At 43.2% G+C, this 23,668-nt stretch overlaps 1 protein-coding gene across 1 annotated transcript in view; it reads left to right on the top strand.

Moving 5' to 3' along the window:
- Positions 1-23,668, top strand: part of LOC121543690 (myoD family inhibitor domain-containing protein) — a 145,260-nt gene that overhangs the window by 32,088 nt on the left and 89,504 nt on the right. The window lies entirely within an intron of this gene.

The following is a 23,668-nucleotide window of genomic DNA, read 5'->3' as shown; positions in this document are numbered from 1 at the left end:
GCAAATTAAACCTCATTACCTTGTAATTAGAACAGAGATGCAGTATGTTTGGTAATAAGAGACATCTCATGTTCCATTTCACTGATGAAGCTGGGGTATTATTTTATTCTCTGCCAAGGCTAGGAACACCATGCAGCCCGGTGATGCACCTGCTCCGAACATAACATGTGATGATGTATAATGCAAGCAACGTCCTTTCTTCTCACAGCCCGTGTCAAAGTTTGAAGGACTCCCGCTATTTAGGCTTGTAGCGCGTTATAAAAATAATATGAGGCAAATCTTTGAGGGGGTAAGCAAGAAAGAGGAAAAAAAGAAATGGAGTTCAAGCCATGTCACTCTCAATTAATCTCCTCAGGTAGTGGCCCCATTAGGGTTCACACACTCGGGCCTGGTTTACTATGCAAATGGTTCATTACCTGGAGAAGTTAATTGACTGACACAGGGCCAGAATGGTGAAACCACGTGATGTTTATTTGCTTGTTATGAAAATGCTTGAGAATATAGCACACATGAAAATCATATTGATGGAAAAAGATGAAAAGATAGTGGGGAAGTCACGTCAAAGGGATGTTTTGAGATAAGAAAGTTTGCCAGTTTTTATCATTTTGATGGATGATTATTTATAGAAATGGCTAGATATCTGAGCCTTTGTAGATGTATTTTTAACGTAGTAGTGATTTGATGAATGTGCATTTAATGATGGATGAACGCTTTTATATTTAACATGAAATATTCCACCATCACCTCACACAGGGTATCACTGTCATACAAACAAATGTATTATCTTGTAAAAAAATTGACATTTTTCTAAAGCACAGTTACCTACAAATCAGACATACAGGATTTATATGTGAATGATTTCCAGGTTAGAAGATTTGTATTCTCTTTTTCTTTTGCGCAGCAACGTGTCATTCTACTCATACCTTAAATATTTAAAGACCCCCTTCACTAAAGCTTTGCTGCTGTACGAGGGCATCTCACTGTGCTTAATCTCTCTGTTACCTGGAGGCGCTGCCAACAACATGTAAAGACAGCAAGCGCCAGGCGCTTACAAAGATCACGAGCTGAGCCCAAAACCTGCCAGATGAATGGGGTGCAGAGGTTCAACGTTTCTGCCTCTTGACTCTGTGAAGTGGGGACTGACAACACCTGCCTGATAGAATGAAACAAAGAAAGAAAGGGAAGAAATTAAGGAAAGAAAGAAAAAGGAAGGAGGGATGGATGGAAGGAAGGAAATAGGGTAGACACATTGAGATGTTTTCAAATCATTTCCCCTCGATAGCACAAAGTGCCCCCCACCCGTTACAGCCTTCTACCCCCCCACCCCACCCTCTGTGTGTTGTATCTGTAAGTAAGCGTGCATGTAAATGGACCATTTGTGTCAAGGCCTGTCAGCTTATTTCCTTTGTTTGGAGGGGAGGGGGGGGGGGGGTGTTGTTTAAGACTGGTGGGCTGCGGGCTCAGGCCTCTGCACTGCAAGTGAGACATCAGACTAAAGTTGTGCACTTTCAACTTTTTTTCCCTTCCAAAGGCAATGGACCGTGGGAGAGGCAAATTGAGAAGGACGTGTGGAACAGAAATGCCTGTTTGTTTGCTTGTACACGGTCCTTGAACTATAAATTAGATGTCACTATTGTTACCCGTCATTTGCTGATGTGTTGTATTTTCTCCCCGGGTCGCTGGTTTGATTGTTTGCTCTTAACATCACTTAAAAGAATGGCTTGGAGGCCAAGTCATCTCGTTGGGATTGACAGTTTGTTTGGAACGCTGAGTGCTTCCTTCATTATACTCAGGGTATTTACAACCATGTAATGCTGCCATTCTTGTCAAAGGTACGTAACTAACTAATGCAGAAAGTAATATCAGATATGTACAGTTTCGGTATCCCTCAGGGCATATGCCTTGGGCCTTTACTCTTCTCTATTTTTACAAATGACTACTGTAAAACATAAATTAAACGCAGTCTCAAATAGCCGCCTGTCCCTTTCTAATAGCCAGGTATTGGCCCACATTTGCGCTAATAAATGCCTGTTTTAAATAAACGCCGGGTTTAAGTGAATTGTTTACGATGTTACCATGAATTGGTTACGAGGTTTGTTTGATTTGTTACATTAAATAATTCAGTAATGAAGTCAATAATCTGTTTTTATCACCAGTGAGAAACTGCTAGCCATTGGCAGCTAACAGCTGAGAACTGCTAGTTAACTAGCAAGCACAAAAACAGTCAACAACTTCAAGAGTTCAGACCGAAAGTAAGAACTGTTGGAAATGCACAGTCAAAGACGTCAGGTCAGTAGCATACCACCCTGCATCCCACTGCTGGCTTTCCAACGAAGCTAAGCAGGGTTGGTCCTGGTCGGTACTATTTCAGCCACACCCATTGCTGACAGGTGTATAAAATCGAGCACACAGCCATGCAATCTCCATAGACAAACATTGGCAGTAGAATAGCCTTACTGAAGAGCTCCGTGACTTTCAGCGTGGCACCGTCATAGTACAGTGCATTCGGAAAGTATTCAGACCCCTTTACTTTTTCCACATTTTGTTATCTTATTCTAAAATTGATTACCGTAATTTTCGGACTATAAGCCGCGCCTTTTTTCCCATTTTTCGACCCTGCGGCTTATATAACGGTGTGGCTAATCTATGGATTTTTACAGCTAACGGCCACTAGAAGACCTCCTAAATCTATGGATTTTACAGGTTACAGTCCACCAACTTTAACTCTATGGGCTCTATGACCGGTCCGCGCCCCCCACCTTTAAGCGGCGGGCTCCAGCAGGAAAAGGTGGAGGCCGGAAAAGAGTGAGACAGGTAGCGCGCAAAAGTAAAAGTGGAACCGAGAGTGGTACGAGAGACAGAACGAGAGACAGAACGAGAGCAAGACAGACAGACATTACGAGAGCGAGACAGTTTGTCTCTTTCCCGACAATCCCCTCTGTGCACGAACCCTTACATATGGTAATTAAACATTAAACCTGCGGCTTATAGTCCAGTGCGGCTTATATATGTACACATCATTCAATATCATTCAATTTAGCTGCTGCGGCTTATACTCCGGTGCGCCTTATAGTGCGGAAAATACGGTAAATTGTTTTTTTGCCTCATCTACACACAATACCCCATAGTGAAAAAGCAAAAACAGGTTTTTTGAATAAAGAATAAAACAAAAACAGAAATATCACATTTACGTAAGTATTCAGAATACTCAGTACTTTGTTGAAGCACCTTTGGCAGTGATTACAGCCTCGAGTCTTCTTTGGTATGACGCTACAAACTTGGCACACCTGTATTTGGGGAGTTTCTCTCATTCCTCTCTGCAGATCCTCTCAAGCTCTGTCAGGTTGGATGGGGAGCGTTGCTGCACAGCTATTTTCAGGTCTTTCCAGAGATGTTCGACCTGGTTCAAGTCCGGCCTCTGGCTGGGCCACTCAAGGACATTCAGAGACTTGTCACGAAGCCACTCCTGCGTTGTCCTGGCTGTGTGCTTAGGGTTGTTGTCCTGTTGGAAGGTGAACCATTGACCCCAGTCTGAGGTCCTGAGTGCTCTGGAGCAGGTTTTCATCAAGGATACTCTCTGTACTTTGCGGCATTCATCTTTCCTCGATCCTGACTTGTCTCCCAGTCCCTGCCGCTGAAAAACATCCCCACAGCATGATGCTGCCACCACCATGCTTCACCGTAAGGATGGTGCCAGGTTTCCTCCAGACGTGATGCTTGGCATTTGGGCCAAAGAGTTCAATCTTGGCAGAGAATCAGACCAGAGAATCTTGTTTCTCATGGTCTGAGAGTCTTTAGGTGCCTTTTGGCAAACTCCAAGCGGGCTGTCATGTGCCTTTTGCTGAGGAGTGGCTTCCATCTGGCCACTCTACCATAAAGGCCTGATTGGTGGAGTGCTGCAGAGATGGTTGTCCTTCTGGAAGTTTCTCCCATCTCCACAGAGGAACTCTGGCAGAGTGACCATCGGGTTCTTGGTCACCTCCCTGACCAAGATCCTTATCCCCTGATTGCTCAGTTTGGCCTTGCGGCCAGCTCTAGGAAGAGTCTTGGTGGTTCCAAACTTCTTCAATTTAAGAATGATGGAGGCCATTGTGTTCTTGGGGACCTTCAATGCTGCATTTTTTGGTACCCTTCCCCAAATCTGTGCCTCGACACAATCCTGTCTCGGAGCTCTACGGACAATTCCTTTGTCCTCATGGCTTGGTTTTTGCTCTGACAGGCACTGTCAACTGTGGGACCTTATATAGACAGGTGTGTGCCTTTCCAAATCATGTCCAATCAATTGAATTTACCACCAATCATGTTGTAGGAACATCTCAAGGATGATCAATGGAAACAGGATCCACCTGAGCTCAATTTCGAATGTCATAGCAAAGGGTCTGAATACTTATGTAAATGAGGTATTTCTGGTTTCACTTTGTCATTATGGGGTATGCTGAGGATTTTTAGTTAGTTTCTTAGTTCCAGTGAAGGGAAATCTAAACGCTAATGCATACAATGACATTCTAGACGATTCTGTGCTTCCAACTTTGTGGCAACAGTTTGGGGAAGGCCCTTTCCTGTTTCAGCATGACTTGCACAAAGCGAGGTCCATCCAAGTATGGTATGTCAAGAGAGGTGTGGAAGAACTTGACTGGCCTGCACAGAGCCCTGACTTCAACCCCATCAAACACCTTTGGGATGAATTGGAACACCGACTGCAAGCCAGGCCTAATCGCCCAACATCAGTGCCCGACCTCACTAATGCTCTTGTGGCTGAATGGAAGCAAGTCCCCGCAGCAATGTTCCAACATCTAATGGAAGGAAAGCCTTCCCAGAAGAGTGGAGGCTGTTATAGCAGAAAAGCGGGGACCAACTCCATATTAATGATTTTGGCATGAGATGTTCAACAAGCAGGTGTCCACATACTTTTGGTCTTGTAGTGTATGCATAGTGTGTAAAAAGTGTGTGTTTCTCTTGGTGTCTTTCCAATGTATAACTCATATTTTTTTTCAATTTAATGTAATATCTTATGATGTTCTTATCTATAACTGTTCTGTACTTTGTCATGTATTTGTACATTTTATGTGGACCCCAGGAAGAGTAGCTGCTCCATGTGCAGTAGCTAATGGGGATCCTAATAATCTAAACTAAACACAGACAATGGCTTCTTCGTAAGATTTTATTTTTAAGAACAATCTTTGCTTTTATTAAGTAGCCTATTTTCAGATCAATCATTACTTTGCTCCCATTTTTATTCAATAGTAAATAGGCAGAATGTAGAAATAATTAGCATAATTATTATTCATTTTACTATGTAGATTCTTCATTGTAGAATGTCTTCTCCCATATAAAACTATCACTATGCAACAATGCAATCAGGCTTGTTGCTCACAGTTTTTTCATTTTGAGGCTCTTAGAATCCTGACAGGAGATGGAACATGTAATAACAAACACTTTTGTGTGTTCGTGCGTAGATACACACCAGGCTGGCGTTACACCCCCCCCCCCCAGAGACACCACCTACTGTAGGCACACAGGTAGCATCTACACCTGAGACTCTTCTCAACTCACAGATGCATCGCCTTGATGTGTTTGTTTCCTTGTCAACCTCTTAATTGTCTCATCCAAAGTCAACAAACACATCTCTGTTTACATCTTTGTTTAACAACCATTCAGTAACAACCTGTCACTGTTACACACAATGGCTTTGTTTGTGATGGTGAAGTCAGCACCATAACCTAAAGAAGGAATCTGCAAGTTTTGTGCATGTGTAACCTAGGGGAATAATAGTATGTGATAAACTTTGCAGGTGTATGTGCATCGAAACACCTGCTGTCTTCACACTTGGGACAGACCTCTTTGTCACAACATACTTGATGAATATATACAGTGTTATATGGCCCCATTAGTAGTACTGTGTTACAATTATGTGTTAATGTGTACGCTGTGACCCAGCCTCTTGCTTGATTGTTTGTCAGGGCTCTGTAAGCGTTAAAACTAGTTTCTATGGTAAGATACTTCATTTATTGATTGTCTTTCACGCCGTCATCTTTCTTTTTCAATTGTATATTTTATCATCTGTTAGTCAGTACCTCATCATTAGGGTGTGTTCTTTATTTCTTTACTTCATGGATAAGTATTCTACTGGCCCTTCAAAACAAACCAGTTAGTTTAAAACCTGTTTCTGTAGGTGCATGCTTCTTTTAGACAAGCAGCTGCAGAGACAGGATTGTGGAGCGGAGGAGCTTTCAGATCATCTTGCCATAGCTCATATGTTCTAGGTGATGAAGTGTTGATATCTGCCCTTAAAGAAGATGTGCCCTGCGGACATTCACACAGATTTGTGTCCTTCTCTTTTTTCCTTCACGCCATCCTTCAAAATTCAAACGCACATAACAAAGAGAAATATTCCTAATGCCTGCCTGGCAAGAATATTCATGATTTGGCTTCCAGGTTAAAAATGTATATGCAAATGTGCCTACATTAGAGCATGCATAGGTTGTTAATAAATTAACACGTGGCAGAAATAATTCAGTTTTAGCGTGATGCTCCTTGGCGCGAGCTGTCAGCTGTCGCATTGTTCCGGATTGAACGTGACGCTGAGGCGGCAACACAGTGCAGTGAACTGTGATGTTTTAGTGTACCTAACTCTTAACTCTCAGGGCTCAGTCTTTCTGACAGACACACACACACCCACCCACCCACTGAACTGTGATGTTTTAGTGTACCTTACTGTTAACTCTCGGGGCACTCTCTGCCTCAAACTCCCTGAGCAAAAGGCAGGAGTTATCTCTGTTTCTTGTTTCATTCTGCATCATGAGTCATTAAGAATTGCTTAAGAAGCTATAAGAGGGTATAATATTCCCCTTTCTCTGAATGTTCTTATGAATGATTGTGTCTGGTTACAAACATAGCATCCAACAGTTTATGCACAAGCTATGCCTTCATGCAAAACAAAATACTTTTGGGGGTAAGCATCTGCGGTTGAGATTTGTTGCCAGTCCAGAGATATATTTGTGTTCACTAACGTTACAAACATTAATTTCAGCAATTAGCAGTAAGAGCTGGGTGTTTTTCTTCATCGGATGGTGTGGCAGCCACACTAAGCCCCTGATTGTAGGAAGCTTTAACATCTTGACGTGCCAGCATGGTGTGACGCATGGCACTTCTTTTCTCCATCTCCTCGCTCTCTCCCATCCCAAAGATTTACATAGTGGAGTCCAGGGACTGGCACCGTGTGACAATCTGTTTGTGTAGCTCTAGGTGCAAGATGTGTTAGATGTCAAGTGATTCACTGGAAGTTTTTAATAAGCACCATTTGTTCAATCTCCTGTTTAAACACTCCTCTTGCCTTAGCGCCATAGTCTTTAAGGATACGTCGCTATCTTTTAATTAACTCCCTGGCTAATGTGCCACTTAATTGACTAATCAGGAGATTTTGTTTCCTGTAATTTACTTGAAAACCATCTCCGGTTAAGCTTTTTAATATCTGCATGACGGGAATGGATACTTACCGGTGCCTCTCCGAAGGGGGAAGGCCTACTGTAGCAGGGGGAAAACAAAGTACAGTTAATTCCTTCTCAAACTCTCTTGGTTCTGACACAGACCGCTAACAAGGCCTAGGTGTGATTCTTGGGCATCTTTTCTTAAATGCCTGTGCAGTTTTTAATAACGAAAGCTTAATGTTCTATGCAGTGCTTGAGAGTCATGATATTGCACTGTTGTAGTGGTTTTGTCAAAACCTGATATACAGTAGTAAGCCATACAGTTCCTTGTTGGATTGCATTTTTCTGAGGTAGATGTGTATTCTCTGCGGCCGGCAGTGAAACAAAAGGCTAATTCAACAGTATATTTTTCCAGGGGTGTTTCCAACATGCTCTGGGAACATTACCCGGCAGCCAGCGATTCCATTTAACATTCCAGTGAGGTGTATGTTTGTATTTACTTGATGCATTCTGAAGTGGTAAAACTGTTTTGTCCTGAAAGACCTGTAACATTTAGCCCTAATATGTTTTGATTTCTGAATGTTGTTTTGTCTGTTTGAAATATTATGTTTACACTTCGTTGATATTCTTCTTCACCTTCTAAAGTGCTTGACATGTTCCCCTTTTATTGGCATATTTATACTGTATTGTACAGCAGCTGGTAAAAGTACCGATTGCAGCGGACAACAGGATTGTCGAGAGGCCGTGAGAGAGTAAAATGTAGGCCCGGCTTAGTGACATGCAAAGGTTGTGATTCAATGGAAAAGTGACATCACCGTCGTTTGATAGGATGGCAGAATGGAAGGGCCTGTAAACAATGACTCATCATCCTGCTGCTAGCTGGGGAAGGAAGGCAGATAGCCTGTCTGTGCTGCTGCAGCCTCCAGTCCTCACACAGAGTACAGGAAAGCAAAGCCAGTTAACACAAAGACAATCAGGGCTCTGTTTACAAGGCTCCATCACCCAGGGGATTGAGCTGTCTCTTTCACACACATACACATAGACGCACATACACACACATTCACATGAACACACCTTAATGCACGGACAGTGGCGTCGTTAGGCCTGGGCTTCCGGGGCTGAATCCCCGGATGTTTTTGGTCCAGACCCAAATGTTTTGACGGTCCAATAATTATTATAGTTATATATTTTTTTATTTCAGACTGTACGTCCGATACGAGTTTCCATACCAGCACATAACTTGCGCAATGCAGTATTTACACTGGACAAAAATATAAACGCAACATGTAAATACATTTTCCATATGCACAAAATTATAATTTCTCTTAATTTTTTGCACAATTTTGTTTACATCCCTGTTAGATTATCTTGGCAAAGGAGAAAAGCTCACTATCTGCCTGACAGGTGTGGCATATCAAGAAGTTGATTTAAACAGCATGATCATTAAACAGGTGCACCTTGTGCTGGGGACAATAAAAGGCCACTCTAAAATGTGCAGTTTTGTCACACAACACAATGCCAAAGATGTCTCATGTTTTGAGGGAGCGTGGAATTCGCATGCTGACTGCAGGAATGTCCATCAGAGCTGTTGCCAAATAATTGAATGATCATTTGTCTACCATAAGCCGCCTCCAACGTTGTTTTAGAGAATTTGGCAGTACGTCCAACTGGCCTCACAACCACTTTTTGTGCTTATGGAACATTTCTGGTATCTTTTATTTCAGTTCATGAAACATGGGACCAACACTTTACATGTTGCGTTTTATATTTTTGTTCAGTGCAAGTACATATAAGTACATACACTGCATTCGGAAAGTATACAAAGCGAGGTCCATACAGAAAAGGTTTGTCGAGATCAGTGTGGAAGAACTTGCCTGGCCTGCATAGAGCCCTGACCTCAACCCCATCGAACAACTTTGGGATGAGTTGGAATGCCGACTGCGAGCCAGGACTGATTGCCCAAAATCAGTACCCGACCTCACTAATGCTCTTGTGGCTGAATGGAGAGTGGAAAGCCTTCTAGTGGAAAGCCTTCCCAGAAGAGTGGAGGCTATTATAGCAGCAAAGGGGGGACCAACTCCATATTAATGCCCATGATTTTGGAATGAGATGTTCGACGAACAGGTGTCCACATACTTTTGGTCATGTAGTGTATGTATAATATTTATATGCTCATGTGTGACACATGTTTATTACATATATGTCCCTGATATGTCATATGTTACCTTATATACTCATGTGTGACTCATAGTATTGAAATGTGTATTACACTGAGTATACCAAACATTAGGAACACCTGGGTGGTGGACCATTCTTGAAATTGTTGAGTGTGAAAGACCCAACAGCATTGTAGCTCTTTTAACAGACGATGTATCGCCTGTTACCTGTTATCCTTATATGTGCAGTCTGAGAAGAGGACCCCCAAAAAATGACCCAATGTGATTTGAATCTTCTTTGTACAACCATTTAGACTAACATTTTCTATTGGAAATATGCTTGTGTACACCACATATATAGCAGTTGAACAGAACAAAGAAGGAGACAGGAGAAACGGTTAGTTGTCACAGATGTCTTCGAGTGTTGTTGAGGGGAGACGAGACGATCCTGCCCAAAATAATAGTGGATTGCAACCATACAGTCATTGTTTACAACAATAATATCTAAACCATGTTTTATAAATACAATGTGCAGCCACAACTATAGTGTACGAAAATCAACATTTATACTTAGATAGCTTTCTGTGCATTTTCAAAATGAATTATAAACCTACAATAGTTGTCTACGCCATCTCAATCTAATCTCAAAATGAGATGGCAAGTATCATCTGCAGTAGCTACAAGAAACAATAAAGTAGACATAATGTTGCCTAACACCAACTGCAATTAGAAAATAATTAATCTCTACGTGTGAGATTTATGTATGGTTTTTAAATATATGCCATGTAAAACTAAAACTAAAAACACTCCTGGACTACATTTCAAAGCAATAAATGCATTGAACAAAAAAAATACTAATGTTCTGAGTACATTTAGCATGATTATATTTTGTATGGGGGGGTGTGAGATTTACAGTACACGACCAAAAGTATGTGGACACCTGCTCGTCGAACATCTCATTCCAAAATCATGGGCATTAATATGGAGTTGGTCCCCCCTTTGCTGCTATAACAGCCTCCACTCTTCTAGGAAGGCTTTCCACTAGATATTGGAACATCGCTGCGGGGACTTGCTTTCCATTCAGCCACAAGCATTAGTGAGGTCGGGCACTGATGTTGGGTGATTAGGCCTAGCTCGCAGTCGGTGTTCCAATTCATCCCAAAGGTGTTCGATAGGGTTGAGGTCAGGGCTCTGTGCAGAACAGTCAAGTTCTTCCACACCGATCTTGACAAACCATTTATGTATGGACCTCGCTTTGCGCACAGGGGCATTGTCATGCTGAAACAGGAAAGGGCCTTCCCCAGACTGTTGCCACAAAGTTGGAAGCGCATAATTGTCTTGAATGTCATTATATGCTGTAGCCTTAAGATTTCCCTTAACTGGAACTAAGGGACCTAGCCCGAACCATGAAAAACAGCCCCAGACCACCTCCTCCACCAAACTTTAGTTGGCACAATGCATTGGGGCAGGTAGCGTTCTCCTGGCATCCACCAAACCCAGATTTGTCCGTCGGACTGCCAGATGGTGAAGCGTGATTCATCACTCCAGAGAACGCGTTTCCACTGCTCCAGAGTCCAATGGCGGCAAGCTTTACACCACTCCAGCCGATGCTTGGCATTGATGATGGTGATTTTAGGCTTGTGTGTGGCTGCTCAGCCATGGAAACCCATTTCTTGAATCTTCCGACGAACAGTTATTGTGCTGATGTTGCTTCCAGAGGCAGTTTGGAACTCTGTAGTAGGTGTTGCAACCGAGGGCAGACAATTTTTACGCGCTACGCAGTTCAGAACTCAGCGGTCCCGCTCTGTGAGCTTTTGTGGCCTACCACTTCGCGGCTGAGCCGTTATTGCTCCTAGACATTTCCACTTCACAATAACAGCACTTACAGTTGACCGGGGCAGCTCTAGCAGGGCAGAAATTTGACGAACTGACAATTTGGAAAGGTTGCATCCTATGACGGTGCCACGTTAAAAGTCACTGAGCTTTTCAGTAAGGCTATTCTACTGTCAATGTTTGTCTATGGAGATTGCATGGCTGTTTTTCTCGATTTTATACACCTGTCCGCAATGGATGTTGCTGAAATAGCCGAATACACTAATTTGAAGAGGTGTCCAGATACTTTTGTGTATATATAGTGTATATATGTTATTAAAATATATGATTATATGTTTTAAAATGTGTGTCACATTTATATATGGGTTTTAAATATATGATTATATATTTTTAAATATGTCACATTCTTTTATATATATGGCCATATAAACTCAGCAAAAAAAGAAACGTCCCTTTTTCAGGACCCTGTCTTTCAAAGATAATTAGTAAAAATCCAAATAACTTCACAGATCTTAATTGTAAAGGGTTTAAACACGGTTTCCCATGCTTGTTCAATGAACCATAAACAATTAATGAACATGCACCTGTGGAATGGTTGTTAAGACACTAACGGCTTACAGACGGTAGGCAATTAAGGTCACAGTTATGAAAACTTAGGACACTAAAGAGGCCTTTCTACTGACTCTGAAAAACACCAAAAGCAATAAATTGGCAATAAATTGGAATGTCCGTACTGTGAGATGCCTAAGACAGCGCTACAGGGAGACAGGACGGACAGCTGATCGTCCTCGCAGTGGCAGACCACGTGTAACAACACCTACACAGGATCGGTACATCCGAACATCATACCTGCGAGACAGGTACAGGATGGTAACAACAACTGCCCGAGTTACACCAGGAACGCACAACCCCTCCATCAGTGCTCAGACTGTCCGCAATAGGCTGAGAGAGGCTGGACTGAGGGCTTGTAGGCCTGTTGTAAGGCATGTCCTCACCAGACATCACCGGCAACAACGTCGCCTATGGGCACAAACCCACCGTCGCTGGACCAGACAGGACTGGCAAAAAGTGCTCTTCACTGACGAGTCACGGTTTTGTCTCACCAGGGGTGATGGTTGGATTTGTGTTTATCGTCGAAGGAATGAGCGTTACACCGAGGCCTGTACTCTGGAGCGGGATCGATTTGGAGGTGGAGGGTCCGTCATGGTCTGGGGCGGTGTGTCACGGCATCATCGGCCTGAGCTTGTCATTGCAGACAATCTCAACGCTGTGCATACAGGGAAGACATCCTCCTCCCTCATGTGGTACCTTTCCTGCAGGCTCATCCTGACGTGACCCTCCAGCATGACAATGCCACCAGCCATACTGCTCGTTCTGTGCGTGATTTCCTGAAAAACAGGAATGTCAGTGTTCTGCCATGGCCAGCGAAGAGCCCGGATCTCAATCCCATTGAGCACGTCTGGGATCTGTTGGATCGGAGGGTGAGGGCTAGGGCCATTCCCCCCAGAAATGTCCGGGAACTTGCAGGTGCCTTGGTGGAAGAGTGGGGTAACATCTCACAACAAGAACTGGCAAATCTGGTGCAGTCAATGAGGAGGAGATGCACTGCAGTACTTAATGCAGCTGGTGGCCACACCAGATACTGACTGTTACTTTTGATTTTGATCCCCCCTTTGTTTGGGGACACATTATTCAATTTCTGTTAGTCACATGTTTGTGACGTTCAGTTTATGTCTCAGTTGTTGAATCTTATGTTCATACAAATATGTTACGTTTGCTGAAAATAAACGCTGTTGACAGTGAGAGGACGTTTCTTGTTTTGCTGAGTTTATTGCTTTTCTGTATGGGTAGTGCAGAGCAAATATGGATATTCTGAAAAAAGCGAGCAGGTTGAGCATGAGCAGGCAGCAGGGAATGAGGTGGAGAGTGCAGAACAGCCAGAAAGTCATTGCAGAAGCAGCAGAGTTAACCACATGTTTTTGCAATGTTGGTGGTAGCTAACTAGCTAGCTAGTCTCCCTCAGCGTAAGGGTAATATTTATAAGATAGCGTTAGCGCTCAGCATTCATAAGCTATTGGGTCAGTCAGAGGTATTTAACAGTATATTTAGTGAAAGGACAAGCTAAGGATGTTCTTATAAGTCATGCTGTTTTCCGTTCGACAGCCAGAAAGAGGGGCCAGCTTTGTGGTTAGATTGTAGGTGAACAATACATTGAAAATACATAGGCCCTTAGGTTATGGTTTTCAAATGTAATCTAAAAGTCTGACATTAGCTGGTAGAACTGACGAAATGAAATGAATCATATAATTTGCAGGTGAGGTGAAATAACTATTAAAACAACTGTTAAGTTTTACACTTTGCACTACAAGGACAGGAAAAGAGAGGAGGGTAAACAAAGACTGCAACAGAAGAAGGCAGACGAGAGACCGCAACAGATGACACAAGTGATGGAGAGAGGCAGAGGAGTGGTATGGAGGGTTTTGGCAATACGTTGTTGATGTATGTGTTCTAGAAGTAAGTAGTGTTTTAGAGTAGAGACCTCTACATTAGCTACTGTAATTACATACTGACAGTGTCTGCTGTGGAAGGTGTAAGTTACCTGAATGTATTGTATTATACATTATTTTAAGCTAAATATTTGTGGAAATATGATAACTGAATAAATGAATTGATATTAGTCTGAATATTATACCTGTATAACCCCCCACTGTAAAACTGACCAACTAAATAAGTTCACACAAAAAAACTTGGTAGATCTGATCTCTCAATGTTCATCTAAAAGTTCACCAAATTCATGCATTTTGCTGTTGAAATTCTGTTTTTTTGCAGTGGGAGAATGCCCCCAGACCCCCCTACTGGCTTTGGGCTAAATCCCCAATGTCTTCTAATCCTAGAAACGCCCCTGTGCATGGATAAAACTCACTTCTACTTATATACATTCATAATAGCACACAGACAGTCATGCATAAACTCAGTGAAAGAAGCCTGCCATACACACACAGATATGCAAACAGGAAAAAACACACATGAACATAGAGAAATCGGATAAATAATTAAACCTCCAGTGGCGGCCCTCTCTCAGAACCACTGTGATACATTAATTGGGTGAAATTAGCATGAATTAAAGCATATAAGTGTAACGTAATTTATTACTGATCAAGCATAGTTTAGCAGTGGAAGGCTTCCGATTTCCCTCCAGATTGCTTTAACAGCTATAATGCATTTCTTAATTTACTCTGTAAAAAAAAAAAAAAAAAAAAAGCTGAGTTCATTAAGCACCAATATGTTACAATGCTGCTCCCCTGAGCACCCGGCTACAAAAAACATTATGCAAATCTCCGCCAGTGCGTTCTCAGTATGTAAATAGCTACTAACACCAGTGTCAGTTCTCGGTGGAAAGATTTGTTTGTGGAAAACCCTTTGTTTCTATGCCCATGCGTTGTTTATGAAACTCTGGTCTGGATGGAAGAACACAAGGGTTGTTATGTGGACTCAAGGAGATGGCCATATTATGACTGTCTAGTAGTCTACCCCACTGTACATGATCCAATATTGATTATTTTATAGTTTAATTTCATACAAATTATATTTGACAATAGCACCCCGTGGTCCGGCCCTGTCTCCGTGTTTACCCCGCTGTATTGTGTTTGTGGTGTAACCTTAGACGTTTTCCAGTTTACATGCACTCTAGTCTAATTAAAATACTCTGAGAGGGTGAATGGGCTGCTTTATTCATCCTAGCTGGGAGGAGAAGGATATGTGCGAGAGCAGTCCACCGCTTTGCTTCGCTTCCCCGGCCAAACCCTGAAACTGAAAAAAGTCCTCATTTAAAAAGGGAAGTTCATGTAATTAAGCAGTGATACAAGGCACAAAATAATCCCTCAGAGCGTTCAGTTGATCATCTGTTTACACTCAAATATGCACTCTTCCGTCCCAAAGCCCTAATGTTTACGACCCTCATGGAACTACTCATGCACAAAGTCCAATTGAATTTCTCCGAAATAATCCATACACCACCCCTGAGCCATTGTTGACAACAAACAAACTTTTTGGTTTTTCCCATGTGTGTACATGGGGAATTGTTTCCTATTTTGGAAAAAGCAGTACAGAGTTGTCAATGATTTTACGTAACACTTGAACAACAGCTGGAACAATAAGATCCTCAATACAGTATGATACAGCCAAGATACAAACACCAACTATACTACCCACTACTGCACATGTTGTCATTCCTTTAGTGGAGAATAGACCAATAGATGCTACAACAGAAGCTCCTGTGCCCTGTCACTGACTGACATCTCTGTGATAATGAGTCTATCATCAATGTAATATTTCCTGTGGGTAAGACTTAAGCCCATGCTGCAAATTACTGGAATGGACCGCTATTGTTTTCCTGGCGTGGTGTCACCAGGCTAGTTGGATGTCACATGTTTGCCTTGGCTACAAATCAGGCTTAATGATATTGCCTTACCCTATGAGAATCTGAAGTCAAATGTCTACTGTTTGCTGATGATCTGGTGCTTCTGTCCCCAACCAAGGAGGACCTACATCAGCACCTAGATATTCTGCACAGATTATATAAGACCTGGACAGTAAATCTCAGTAAGACAAAACTAATGGTGTTCCAAAAAAAGGTCCAGTTGCCAGGACCACAAATACAAATTCTATCTAGACACCGTTTCCCTAGAGCACACAAAAAACTATACATACAGTGCCTGAATACTTATGTACAGTGCATTCGGAAAGTATTCAGACCTCTTCACTTTTTCCACATTTTGTTACATTACAGCCTTATTCTAAAATTGATTAAATAATTGTTTTTCCTCATCAATCTACACACAATACCCCATAATGACAAAGCAAAAGCAGGTTTTTAGAAATTTTAGCAAATCGAGGCACAGATCTGGGGAAGGGTACCAAAAAATGTCTGCAGCATTGAATCTTCCCAAGAACATAGTGGCCTCCATCATTTTTAAGTGGAAGAAATTTGGAACCATTTCCTAGAGTTGGCCGCCCTGTCAAACTGAGCAATCGGGGGAGAAGGGTCTTGGTCAGGGAGGTGACCAAGAACCCGATGGTCACTCTGACAGAGCTCCAGAGTTCCTCTGTGGAGATGGGAGAACCTTCCAGAAGGACAACCATCTCTGCAGCACTCCACCAATCAGGCCTTTATGGAGTGGCCAGACGGAAGCCACTCCTCAGTAAAAGGCACATGACAGCCCGCTTGGAGTTTGCCAAAAGGCACCTAAAGGACTCTCAGACCATGAGAAAGAAGATTCTCTGGTCTGATGAAACCAAGATTGAACTCTTTGGCCTGAATGCCAAGCGTCACGTCTGGAGGAAACCTGGCACCATCCCTACGGTGAAGCATGGTGGTGGTAGCATCATGTTGTGGGGATGTTTTTCTGCGGCAGGGACTGGGAGACTATTCAGAATCGAGGCAAAGATGATCAGAGCAAAGTACAGAGAGATCCTTGATGAAAACCTGCTCCAGAGTGCTCAGGACCTCAGACTGGGGCAAAGGTTCACCTTCCAACAGGACCACGACCCTAAGCACACAGCCAAGACAACGTAGGAGTGGCTTCGGGACAAGTCTCTGAATGTGGTTCACCTTCTATCAGGACAATGACCCTATGCATACTGCTAAAGCAACACTCGAGTGGTTTAAGGGGAAACATTTAAATGTCTTGGAATGGCCTAGTCAAAGCCCAGACCTCAATCCAATTGAGAATCTGTGGAATGACTTAAAGATTGCTGTACACCAGTGAAACCCATCCAACTTGAGGGAGCTGGAGCAGTTTTGCCTTGAAGAATGGGCAAAAATCCCAGTGGCTAGATGTGCCAAGCTTACAGAGACATACCCCAAGAGACTTGCAGCTGTAATTGCTGCAAAAGGTGGCTCTACAAAGTATTGACTTTTGGGGGGTGAATTGTTATGCACGCTCCAGTTTTCTGTTTTTCTGTCTTATTTCCTGTTTGTTTCACTATAAAAAATATTTTGCATCTTCAAAGTGGTAGGCATGTTGTGTAAATCAAATGATACAAACCCCTCAAATATCAATTTTAATTCCAGGTTGTAAGCCAACAAAATAGGAAAAATGCCAAGGGGGGTAAATACTTTCGCAAGCCACTGTATTTTGTCCTGTAGTTCATTCAATGTAATTGGAGGATCCAGTGGGTTCTGGTAATCTTTAATAGTTGATTCTAAGATTTGTATTGATCATGTATATGTTTTTGCTGTTTGTTCTTTGTTATAGAGCCAAAAAGATTGGAGAAGTGGTTTATCCATACATCTCCGTTTTGGATAGATAACGCTTCGTGTTGTTGTTAGTTTAGAGTTTTCAAATTTTCCCAGAAGTGGTTAGATTCTATGGATTCTTCAATTACATTGAGCTGATTTCTGACATGCTGTTCCTTCTTTTTCCGTAGAGTATTTCTGTATTGTTTTAGTGATTCACCATAGTGAAGGCGTATGCTCTGGTTTTCTGGGTCTATGTTTTTGGTTGGATAGGTTTTTGCATTCTTCATCAAACCATTTGTCATTGTTGTTCATTTTCTTAGGTTGTCTGTTTGAAATGTTTAGATTTGATAGGGAAGCTGAGAGGTAAAATATACTGTTTAGGTTTTCTACTGCCAAGTTTACACCTTCACTATGTAAAACATTTTGTCCAGGAAATTGCCTGTTTTTTTGTTTTTTGGTAGATCTCCACACTACTTTCCTTTCATCTATAGCATTTCTTAATATTATTAAGTTCCTTTGGCTTTGATGCCTCATGATTTGAGCATAGCTCTGTTCAAGTAGAGTGTGATTTTGCTGTGATCTGATAGGGGTGTCAGTGGACTGACTGTGAACGCTCTAAGAGACTGGGTTGAGGTCAGTGATAAAGTAGTCTACAGTACTACTGCCAAGAGATGAGCTATAGGTGTACCTACCGTAGGATTCCCCTCGAAGCCTACCATTGACTATGTACATACCCATTGTCCGACAGAGCTACAGAAGTTGTGACCTGTTTTTGTTGGTTATGTTGTCGTAGTTGTGTCTATGGGGGCATATGGGGGTGGGAATGCTGTCACCTCCAGGTAGGTGTTTGTCCCCCTGTGTGCTGAGGGTGTCAGGTTCTTGTCCAGTTCTGGCATTTAGGTTGCCACAGACTAGTACGTGTCCCTGGGCCTGGAAATTGTTGATCTCCCCCTCTAGGATGGAGAAGCTGTCATTGTTAAAGTATGGGGATTCTATTGGGGAGATATAGGTAGCACACATGAGGAAATTTTTCTCTGTTGAGATGATTTCCTTATTAATTTCTAGCAAGATATAAAATGTTCCTGTTTTGACTAATTTAATGAAGTGGGTTAGGTCTGCTCTATACCAAATTAGCATACCCCCTGAGTATCTTCCCTGTTTCACACCTGGTAGATTTGGTGGATGGGCATACCAGCTCTCTGTAACCTAGAGGGCAACCAGTGGGTCCGTCTCCTTTATACAATGTTTCTTGTAGGATGACAACGTCTGTATTTCCAATTTCTTTGATGAAGTCTGGGTTCCTGCTCTTTAGGCCAAAGGTAGATGACCTCAGACCTTGTATATTCCAGGATGAGATAGTAAAAGCTTTGTGTTCCATAGTGTCTAGTGTTGTTTTTGTGTGGTTTAGGCCCAGTAGGTGTGAGCAGAGCATGTTGAGCATCTGATACATACCTCTTAGGTCGCAGAATGGGGCTTGGGCGGGTGTAATAGAGTGGGTTGGGCCTTTTGCTCTGCTCTTGGCCTGGGCATATGTCCTGCTGTCATGTTGAGGTCCTTGCCGCAGGGGCGGGGAGCATGGGGTCGGCAGAAGGGGCATATGTCTGATTTGGGGGGGCCTATATAGGGTGTGGCCAGTGTTTGCTTGGGGTGGTCTTAGCTGGTTGGGGTGTGGCTGGTGATGCTGTGGTCTGGGTGTAGGTTTTATTGGCGTGGGTTCTCTCAGTGCAGGTCCTTCGGGAGGGGGTCTTGCAGGTCTGGGAGGGTGTCTCGCTGGTCTGGGCAGGGTGTCCGTTGCTCTGTTGCTCCTGTGTGAGGTGCTGGGGCTACGGTTGATGGTGACGTCCTTCAGGGTCCTGGCAAAAGTTTGGATTGCTGCCTAGTAGAGGTGGACCTGGTTGTAAAGGCTGTTCAAGTCCAGGGTGGTGTGGTGGGCCAGGTTGACATTAGGCTTTGAGGCACAGTCTCGCGAAATGCTTGCATTCACCCGCTGTATGGTGGCAGGGTGAAAGTATTTTCATGGTAGCTGGTAGCAGGGTGAAGATAACCACTTGAGCATTGGAGAAAGTGGAAGAAGCTTTTTCAATCACTCCCTTGACTGCTGTGGCCACCCTTTCCTACTGGGTCCTCAGGTCATTTGCCATTTGAGTCAATGAGGAGCGCAATCTTTGGCTTTTGTGTGTGCTCAGTGTGGGGGTTGTCAGGAGGGCTATCGGGGGAGCTGACGGGGGCTGTTAGGAGGGTTGGTGGGTCCTGTGTTGTCTGGCCCATTGTGGTGTTGAGGTTGTGGTCCGGGTCTGAGGTGGGCTGTTCTGCTGGCTTCTCTGGGGGAGTGACCTGCTCCCTGTCACACCTCAGCTTTCTCAGTGCCATGTGTGCCTCCTTAAGTTCTCTCACCTCATTCCGTAGAGCAGCCAGCTCTCTCAGACAGCCGTCCATCTCCACCTTCTGCCCTCCGGGTCTTGTTGAGAGGGTGTTGTTGTGCTGATCTGTTTTGTGGGTTTGTTCTGTCTGGATTGTGTCAATTAGCTCTCTGAGCTCCTCCATGTCTCTCTCTAGCTCTGTGAATTTATCCCTCTCAATGATGGAGGAGCAGTGCAGTTGTGGGACCTGGGTGTGTTCATTACTTGGGGGGTGACTATACTCGTCTGCAGGACAGTTTGAAGAGGTGTGATCAGACTCACTCAGGATGGGGGAGTTGTCACAGAGAGAGAGCTTTTCCTGCTGTGCTCTCTCTTTGATCCTATAAAAGTCCTGCAGGAACTGCATGAGGATGCCCTTCACCATTACTGTCCCAGACTTGTACATGTTGACAGAGGTTGTTTCAATTTCCTCAATGTCTAGTATTCTGAGTTTCCACCCTGGGCCAATACCCTCTCTCTTGACAGAGGGGTAGTGTGCTCTTATAGCACTGTGCCATGCCAGGGGATGGTCTGTGTGGAAAATTAAGTTGCTTACGTTCCCCTCTTTGTAGCAGTCAGCCAATAGTGTCTCTGGATTGTCCTTGAGGAGCTTTTTTTTTGTACTTATTCCGTGCAGTGTTATTTTTAAGGTCCATGGGGTACTGTATTGTAATGACCTGCACAGGGATAAGCCATGGGGGCTTCAAAGGCCTCTGCATTTGGGTGGGGGGAGGGGGCTGTGAAACTCTCCTGCCATTGTTGGTCTCGAGTTGTCACACATCTGACTTCACACTTCAGTGCTAATTGAAGTTGCAGCCAGGCCTGTTTTGTTCTAGCAGCTTAGTAGCTTAGTATACTTATTTACTTAGCTTTATATAACAAAATTACCTAGAGATTGTCTTTTACTTTTTAGCTTCAGAAGTAGCTTCAGACTGAATATTACTCACTCAGTTTTGTGTTGGATGGTATTATCAGTTTCCACTGTGTTTCTTCTGCAGGTGTTGGTTTGTTAAAGTTTTTTCTTGATAGTCCTTGGTAGTAATAGTCCATTCAGGTAATTTTGTCCAAAATCAAGGTTTTAGGTATGCAATTTTGATTTGGATTGAAGGTTTTGATGTTGAGGTTAGTATCCTGTATAAGTCCTTGTGAAAAAATTCAAGTTGATCTACATTTATCCAACTCCAATTCTATCTTTTTGCAGAAGAACTCAGGAGCCCATGAGCTCTCTATCAAGCTCTCTCATTACCTCTATCTGAAGCTCTCTCTCTCTCGCTTCAATTCAAAGGGATTTATTGGCATGGGAAACATGTTTACATAGATAATAACATATGTTTACATTGTTTATTTAACTTTTGTTTATTATCTCTCTCTCTTTGTGGCCCAAATTAAGACCCCCTCTCCCAATCGTTGCCCCTGGCATTAGCATATGGCTGTTTGTAGATACCTTGCCTTACTGGAGCTACTGGAGCGAGCGTGCGCACACACACACACACACACACACACACACACACACCATACCACAACTATACTCCTGATTAGGCCTAGTTTCCTCTGCTTTACAATATGTGTAGATGCGAGAGAAAGCTGACATTTCCTTGCTTGACTTGCTTGGACTCTTTCCAGGAAGCCTATAGGCTCTAATGTCCATATGGTGCCGTATGTACCATTACATGCCAGTACATGCATTTGATATGGTGATTTGAATTTGAACCCAGTAATTCAGTGATTTCAGTTGTCAGAATATTGATAAGTGAGCAAATTCACAAGGTGTTACTCAAACCAGAAATTCATGTAAAAGGATATAATTAGCAAATCTGATGCGGATATGCAAATCAATTAATATGAGAATAAATTGCTTTCAAAACAGTAATGTATTGCAGTCCAGATAGTATTTATTTGTGCACTGTACATGAGTGTACATTTATGATGCATCTGGATCAATTATTTACACTTCTCTAAATCTCCCAGTCTCTTCCACATGACACCATTGCTCATCCACCCTAACAGGGAAGCATATGTCTGGGTTTGTTCTCCACACAGAGAGCCTGCTGTTTTGTTGTGAACGGAGACAACAGGAGAGGTTCAGGCGAGGTGACACACCTTAAGCTGTCCCAGTGTATATGTCTGTGCGCGTGCGTGCGTTCGTGCTTGTCTGCATGCTCACGTGGATGTGTGTGGCTGATGGGAGATCTTCAAAGAGCCACAGAGTCACAGTCACATCCTTCTCCTCTTTGATCCTGTGACAAAATGCCAAGGTGTCACTCCTGCTTTACCCCCTCTCTTTGTGGCCCTGCCAGGGTATCTATGAGCACTGTTTATAACAATGATCTAGTCTTGTCGTGTTTGTGTTTGTCTGATGGGAGCTTTTCAAAGCAGACAGAACCACTGACTCAGTCACATCTCTCTCCTCTATTTGATCCTGTGACAAAATGTCAAGGTGTCACTCCTGCTTTGCTCTCTCTGTTGCTCTGCCATCTATGAGTACTTTTTATAACAATGAGCTAGTCTTGTCGTGTGTGTGTGTGTGTGTGAGAGAGCTGACGAATGAGTGGCTCCCTATAGTAGGAGTGACAATAAGGTTAGATGTTAGATGCATAGGGCCCTTTCTCTGTAACAGAGTATGCCTTTAAAACCAATGTGTGTGAGTGTACAAGACCTCTACCTACCAGCTGCTGCTGGATGCTGAAACACACACAACGTGTGAAGCCCTAGGGCTAAACCCACTCAACCAGATGGGGGATCTGACAAAGGCACAAGTAACAGGCAAACGGGGGGTGTAGGCTTTAGACATGCTGCCTGTCCACCTTAATGTGCTGGACACAATGATTATGTACAGTGCAGGGCTGTAGGCTGTTGTGTACTACTGGGGAAGACTATCAGCTGTACAAGTGGAGAGACTCATACTGGACAAGTGGATTATGCTTTATAGAGCTACTGTAGTGTAATGTCAAAATACCTGTTTTGAATGAGAGGAGGACCTGCCGCTTCTTTGAGCAGTGTGGCATGCAGCCAGTTGACAGTCGAGGCTGTTTTCTCTGCTGTATCCCAATAGGCCTCTCTTCTTGTCGTGGTGTGTACTGCTGATGTGTTTGTGTTGTGCTGTGTTGGTATTGCCTCCCTCCCTGTTTTGAATTAGAGGCGTTCACATTTAAACCCCCTGGGAAACATCAAGAGACTAAATGCCAGTCCCTGGCATGCTTGTTTGGGTAATTTACTCTGAAATGAGTGTCATTTCTCGTCTCCAGGTGGTCCTTCTGCCATGTCTAACATACATACAGTCAGGGAGGCTTTGATGGCTTGGCTACACCTGAGAGATTTGCCCAAATGTGTGTCTCTTATTTTCCCAGAAGTGTTTCCGCTCTGGGGTTGTTTACCCGTTAATGTTTTGTGATTCCCCTAAGCAACTCAAGTGTTTTTATGAGGAACAATGCATTTTTCTATTTATTTTCTTCTCAATGGTGTGGCTCACTGGCCTTCTAACTACGGCTCACTCTCAAAAGACAAAGTTGAGTTCCCATTAACCTTGAAGCCCACTTACAAATGAATGCAAAAAACACACCTAGACACCTCAATGACCACCACCTAGTATAGACACACACACACCTACACACA

Source organism: Coregonus clupeaformis, unplaced genomic scaffold (assembly GCF_020615455.1).
Source record: "Coregonus clupeaformis isolate EN_2021a unplaced genomic scaffold, ASM2061545v1 scaf0234, whole genome shotgun sequence".
NCBI classification, from domain to species: Eukaryota; Metazoa; Chordata; class Actinopteri; order Salmoniformes; family Salmonidae; genus Coregonus; species Coregonus clupeaformis.
The sequence above is the reverse complement of the archived record's forward strand: the minus strand, read 5'-3'. Positions and strand labels throughout refer to the sequence as shown.